Source organism: Lipotes vexillifer, unplaced genomic scaffold, assembly GCF_000442215.2.
Source record: "Lipotes vexillifer unplaced genomic scaffold, Lipotes_vexillifer_v1.1 scaffold518, whole genome shotgun sequence".
Lineage (NCBI taxonomy): Eukaryota > Metazoa > Chordata > Mammalia > Artiodactyla > Lipotidae > Lipotes > Lipotes vexillifer.
This window is the reverse complement of record NW_006780945.1, coordinates 1,375,972-1,382,884: the sequence shown is the minus strand read 5'-3', so window position 1 is coordinate 1,382,884 and position 6,913 is coordinate 1,375,972. Positions and strand designations below refer to the sequence as shown.

The 6,913-nt window shown below is 44.4% G+C and overlaps 1 protein-coding gene and 1 non-coding gene across 2 annotated transcripts in view; both read right to left on the bottom strand.

Annotated features, from left to right (window-relative positions):
* SLC25A19 (solute carrier family 25 member 19) overlaps positions 1–247 on the bottom strand; it is a 16,903-nt gene extending 16,656 nt beyond the window's left edge. The window contains exon 1 of the mRNA XM_007454350.1: positions 209–247. The gene's annotated coding sequence lies outside the window, so the exon portion shown is untranslated. The remainder of the gene's footprint in view (positions 1–208) is intronic.
* A 6,168-nt stretch (positions 248–6,415) lies between these two features.
* On the bottom strand, positions 6,416–6,487 carry TRNAE-UUC (transfer RNA glutamic acid (anticodon UUC)). Its single transcript has one exon. It is a non-coding gene; the product is annotated as a tRNA-Glu (tRNA).
* Between the last annotated feature and the right edge of the window lie 426 nt (positions 6,488–6,913).

Sequence of the window (6,913 nt, the reverse complement as noted above, 5' to 3'; positions counted from 1 at the left end):
CAAAAAAAAAAAAAAAAAAAATCCTGTCTCTCTCGTGTACCTTGGGCAGCTTTTTCTTCTGGAAAATGGGAATGACGGCGGCCCTGCCTAGCCGGATTCCTGGGAGGATCACACGAGATACTACTATATGTGATAAGCTCTGTCAAAAAGGTAAAAGTCCTTATACACGTGAAAGGTCTTGTTAAATATAATTCAGTAGTGGCCTTACTTTTTCTGCTTGTTCAAAATTTCCTTCTTGTACCAAAAAACCATCTAAAGAGACAAAATAAACATGAAATATGATTATATGCATAATATAATAAAGTACCCAGAAGATGGGGGCCGCTGGTGTGTCAGGGCGGCTGGGGTGTGTGTGTATGAGTCTGCCGTGCCACCCCTGTTTTTACTGCGTAAGTCCCTGGGGTTCAGGTATGCAGGTGCCCCGCGGTGAGGGTGTGTGCCCGTGAGCCCACGTGCTTAGCTGAGGGTCTCTGCAGATATCTCCGCGTGTGGACACAAGTATCCACGTGTGCTCCAGGGCGTGTTTTTTCTCCCCGAGTCCGAGAAAACGCCTACAAGGTGGGCACCCGCATGTACAGGTGCCCCGGGTGTGTCCAGGGTTTCGCTTCCGGCGTCCCTGAAGATGCTTCTCAGATCAGACGCGACACGTGTGGGTACAGTCCCCGCCCCCGCGTGAGTACCTGCGCGTGTAGGTGCTCCCGGGCAGCGGGGGTGCAGCTCCCCGAGCTGAGTGCCAGGAGGGCGGAGGAAGAGGTCACTCACCCGGCTCTGAAAGCGCGGCCCGGCTCCTCGAACTCTTCTCTCCCTCCCTCCTCACGCAGTCTAACGGCAAAACTTCACTGCGCTTGGCAGTAACTGACGGGCTTGTGGGCCAATCACCGCGCAGCTTCCGACAGACGCTGGACCAACGGTTGTACAGTAGTCACCCGACCAACGCCTATTGCAAGGGGTCGCTGGGTAATGTAGTCCTCCGCTACTGAGGCCTTCCCCCTACGAGACGCAGAGCTTGCTGGGAGATGTAGTCCCTCGGCGCGCGCATGCACAAATGTTACCCACGCGTTGAAAGGAGGAGGGTCCCGAAGGCAGGTTGCGCCGTTGGAGGTCGCCGTGCTGAGTGGCGTGTGCCTTGGATCAGATTGCTGGCGGGCGGAAGTTTAGGGCGCGCTGAACGTGACCCTCTTTCCTCAAAACTTTCATAGTTCCAGTACCCGGATCACCTAAACTTGGAAAAGATGGCGGGAAGTTTAGCAAAAGCCTGGAGGGCGTGCGGGAAAGAATAGATGAATTTTTAAGACCAGAACGACGACGGCAAAAATACAGAGGTTTTGTTTCCCCCTAGGGTTTATTATGCATAACTCTCATTATAAGATAATATAAAAATATATAGACACATTACAGAAAATGTAGAAATAAAGGGGAAAATGATTCATCCTACCGCTCTCACGCAAGTAGTATCAGCGTTTTGCAGGACAGTCTTCCCGATTTTTAAACTGCATTTTTCGTATTACTGCAATCATTTTGACGCACAATTTAAAAACATTTTATTAGGCTTCCCTGGTGGCGCAGTGGTTGAGAGTCCACCTGCCGATGCAGGGGACGCGGATTCGTGCCCTGGTCCGCGAAGATCCCACATGCCGCGGAGCGGCTGGGCCCATGAGCCATGGCCACTGAGCCTGCGCGTCCGGAGCCTGTGCTCCGCAGCAGGAGAGGCCACAACAGTGAGAGGCCCGCGTACCGCAAAAAAACACACATTTTTATTGAACAATTTAAAAACGTTTCAGGGACTTCTCTGGCAGTCCAGTGGTTAAGACTCCGGACGTCTACTTCAAGGGACATGGGTTTGGTCCCTGGTTGGGGAACTAAGATCCGTGTGCTGCGGCACATAAATAAGTAAAGAGTAAATAAATAAATAAAACGTTTCATACTATACAAAAGTAGAGAGAATAGCCTGATGAACCACCATATAGTCATTACTCAACTTCAACAATTAACCAACTCCTGGTCAGTCTTGTTTTTCTCCATACGCGCACCTAAGTGGCACTGTTACTGAGTCCAAGCTCATCCTGGTCCTGCTTGCCACAGGACAGGCCAATAAATTGAGAGAAGGGCAAAGAATAGCAACTTTATTAGGAAAGCCAGCAGACTGAGGAGATGGTGGACTCGTGTCCCAAAGAACAATCTTGCCTCAGTTAGAATTCAGGCTTCTTTTATACTAAAAGGGGAGGGGGTAAAGTCAAACATTTCCTGGTTCCAGTCAGCCTCCAGAGGGGATGTGTTGATTTCTTCCTGTAGTCATTCACAGGTGGGCCTGGTCAGGATGTTTCCTGTGAGCTAAACAAAGGTATTTTAGCTTAAAGCTTATTACCTGGGAGGCAGGGTTCCCAGAGATGGGCCATTATGTATAATTTAAGCTTATAGGCAACATCTCTTTAGTGATTAACTTGTAGCAAAAGCAATAGAATATAAAGGTTAAAGTGAAAGAAACTGATCTAATATGGAGTCAGATTTGTTCTTCCCTATTACAGCAGCCCCCCCAACATTATTTTGAAATAAATACCAGACGTGATTTCACCAGTAAGCATTTCACAGTGTATTTTTAAAAGACAAGCATTCCCCTTTTAAAACATATCCCCCAAACTATCACCCACCCCCAAAACAATAATTTCCTAATATTATCAAGTATCAAATTAGTGTTTACATTTACCTGATTGACCTATAAATGTCATTTTTCAAATAGTTTGAATTGAGATCCAGACCATACACTGCAACTGGTTAATATATCTCTTAAGTCTTACAAAAAAAAAAAAAAAGCTATGGTTTCCCTCTTCCTCTCTTTTTCGCTTGCAATTTCTTTCATTTCCTTTTTGTTTCATTTTTTTTTTAAATTTATTTATTTATTCTTTGGTGTTTGGTCTTTGTTGCTGCGTGCAGGTTTTCTCTAGTTACAGGAAATGGGGGCTTCTCTTGTTGCGGACCACAGGCTCTAGGAGCTCGGGCTTCGGTAGTTGTGGCACACAGGCTTAGTTGTTCTGTGGCATGTGGGAATCTTCTCGGACTAGGGATTGAACTCGTGTCCCCTGCACTGGCAAGCAGATTCTTAACCACTGTGCCACCAAGGAAGTCCCTGGTTTCGTTTCTTTTTCTTTCTTTCTCTCTTTATTTGTTTTTTTAGAAACTAGGTGGTTTGTCCTGTAGAGTTTTCTCCAGTCTGGATGGATCTTGCTGGTGGCATCCCCGTGGTGTTTTGACATCTGCCTCCACCTCCTGTGTTCTCTACATATTGGTTAGTTAGATCTAAAAGGTTTGATCAGATCAGGTTTGATTTTTGTTTTTACAAAACTGATTGTCTATTACTGTGCATTTCCATGAGGAGAATTATTATTCCTGCTTGTCTCTCATTTTTTGATGTTTGCAGCCATTGATCATTGCATTGCTTAGGGGTTATAAATGGTGATATCATTTCGGCATTTATTAGCTGGAAGACAGATGAAGGGGAATATCACCTCATCGGCTAATTGATTACATGAGGTACACTTAGCACAAAAAAGTCAGGATACATACCTGATTCTTTACCTTTAGCAGTTTTCAAAATAATTAATTGATTCCCTAGTATCTTCCACAGGATAGTGATCAATAAGGTTTTTTATTATTACCATTATGAACACATATTTTATATCTATCATTATGAACACATGGATTTGTATCTATCATTATGAACGTTACATTTGTTCTTTTTCAATCCACTGTAATTATTATCCCAATTTGATACTCATATTTTTCCATCATTGGGCAACGGGTTGGCACCCGAATCCTTTAAACAAAATGACTAGTTTCCTTGTTTTCTGGTATGACAAAGTGTTCTAGGCTCATCACAATTTTCCACACAGCTTTACTGAGGTGTAACTGACATACAGTTGACTACATATTTCCAAAGTGAACAATTTTATGTGTGAACAAGATAGTGAACATATATATCCATGACCTTAAAGGATTCCTCATGCCCCTTTACTATCCCTCCCCCTTGCCCTCTCTTCTCCCTCCCTCTTCCCCAAGCAGTCTCTGATCTGCTTTCTGTCATAATGGGTTAGTTTGCATTTTATAGAATTTTATATGAACGGAATCAAACATGACATTCTTTTTGTCTGGCTTCTTTCCCTCAGCATAATTATCTTGATATTTGTCCACGTTGTATGTATTATTAATTGATCCCTTTTTATTGCTGAGTAATATTCTATTGTACAGATATACAATAATTTTTTAATCTATTCACCTGTTGATGGACATTTGGGCTGCTTCCAGTTTTTGGCTCTTATAAATAAAGCTGCTATTGATAGGGATAGAGGAGGATAAATAAATACTTATTTTAGAAATCCCACGAGGGGATTAAAGACAGAAAGGGAATTTTAAGGGAGTTTGGGAGACTGTTGTAAGCGAATAACTACTCAAGAATAGAATTCAGCAACCTAGCAACAATCTACTCTACCTTGAAGGAAGACCAGGCGCATTCAAGCCCCAGGCACACTCAAGCCACAAGTCCTGATAGTTAAAACACAAGACAATAGATATGGGGTCTACACCTTGTTACATGAAGTCAGGGAATTAACGGTCCTTGAAGAGTAGCATTTCTGCATATAGTCAAGACAAGAATAGAGGAGAAAGGGGAAAGAAACTAGGTGAAAGAGGACATGATACCAAAACCTGAGATGAATTACCATATTTTAGTATATGTTACCACCCTTTTGCTAATATACATATGATTTCAATAGAGCCATGACAGTCCTGGTTAGACCACATAGGGCTAAAGGAGGAACTAATGATGCCCCAAAATGAGGAAGAAGTTGGTCTTCTCCCCCGCCCCCCAACTTTTTCTTTGATTATAAAAATGTAGCCCAGTTTGTTCTGGGGGCTGCGCTCCCTTGTCTGCCTGCTTGTATCTCTCACAAGCATCCAATGCTAATAAACTCACTCTCTGCCTGCCACTTCACCTCTCGCCTCTCGCTGGATTCTTTCTGTACTGAGACAAAAGAACCTGAGCTTCAGTAAGTCCTGAGACCAGGTGTGCAGTTTCAATTAAAAGACACTGGGTTCGGGACTTCCCTGGTGGTGCAGTGGTTAAGAATCTGCCTTCCAATGCAGGGGACACAGGTTCAAGCCCTGGTCCGGGAAGATCCCACATGCCACAAAGCAAATGAGCCCACGCGCTGCAACTACTGAAGCCCGCGTGCCTAGAGCCCGTACTCCACAACAAGAGAAGCCACCAAAATAAGAAGCCCGCTCACCACAACTAGAGAAAGCCTGCACGCAGCAATGAAGACCCAAAGCAGCCATAAATAAATAAATAAATAAATTCATATTTAAAAAAAGACAGTGGGTTCAAGTCCACTCCTAAGTCAGGGATTGTGGATTGAGGTCCTAATCTGAGGTATGACTGGGTTTGAGTTCCATCCAAAGGAGTGCAGTTTCACTACAAATATTCATATATGTCTTTGTACGGACATCTGTGTTAATTTCTCTTGGGTACAGACCTAGGAGTGGAATATCTGGAGCATATAGTCAGTGTACATTTAACTTTTTAAGATACTGCCAAACTGGGCTTCCCTGGTGGCGCAGTGGCTGGGAGTCCGCCTGCCAATGCAGGGGACGTGGGTTCGTGCCGCGGTCCGGGAAGATCCCACATGCCACGGAGCGGCTGAGCCCGTGAGCCATGGCCGCTGAGCCTGCACGTCCAGAGCCTGTGCTCTGCAATGGGAGAGGCCACAACAGTGAGAGGCCCGCGTACCGCAAAAAAAAAAAAAAAAAGATACTGCCAAACTGTTTTCCAAAGTGGTTGTACTGCTTTACTTCCCCACCAGCAGTATGACCGTCCTAGCTCCTCCACATCCTTGGTAAGGTAATTTTTAATAAATTTAGCCATTTTAATAAATACATAGTGGTATCTCATTATGGTTTTAACTTGCATGTCCTTGATGACTAACGTTGAGCAGCTTTTCAATGGCTTACTTGCTATCCATGTATCTTCTCAGTGAACTATCTCTTCAAATATTTTGCCCATTTTTAATATTGATTTACTTTTTTGGCTGTGCCAGGTCTTAGTGGAGGCATGTGGGATCTATAGTTGCGGCATGCGGACTTTCAGTTGCGACACTGGACTTCTTCTTAGTTGTGGCATGCATGCAGGATTTAGTTCCCCGACCAGGGATCGAACCCAGGCACCCTGCATTGGGAACACGGAGTCTTACCCACTGGACTACCAGGGAAGTCCCTTGCCCACTTTTAACTGGATTTTGTTTCTTATTATTGAGTTTTGAGGGTTCTTTATATTTTCTGGATATCAGTCCCCTATCATTGCATCTGGGGTCTTTCGAAGAGCAGAAGGGTTTTTTTTGGCTGTGCTGTGCAGCTTGTGGGATCTTAGTTCCCCGACCAGGGATCAAACCTGGGCCCTGGCAGTGAAAGTGCCAAGTCCTAACCACTGGACCACCAAGGAATTCCCCAGAAGTTCTTAATTTTAATGCAGTCCAATTTATTGATTTTTTCCCCTTTATGGATGTTTTTGGTATCATACCTAAGAATTCCTTGCCTATCCAAAGGATTTGAACTTTTCTTCTATATTTTCCAATAGAAAATTTAAAAAATAAATTTATGTATTTATTTTTGGCTGTGTTGGGTCTTTGCTGCTGCGTGTGGGCTTTTCTCTAGTTGTGGCGAGCGGGGGCTACTCTTCGTTGAGGTGCACGGGCTTCTCATTGTGGTGGCTTCTCTTTTTGCGGAGCACGGGCTCTAGGTGCGTAGGCTTCAGAGTTGGTGGCACGTGGGCTCAGTAGTTCATATTAAAATGGCTCGCTGGCTCCATAGTTGTAGCACACGGCTTTAGCTGCTCTGTGGCATGTGGGATCTTCCTGGACCAGGGCTT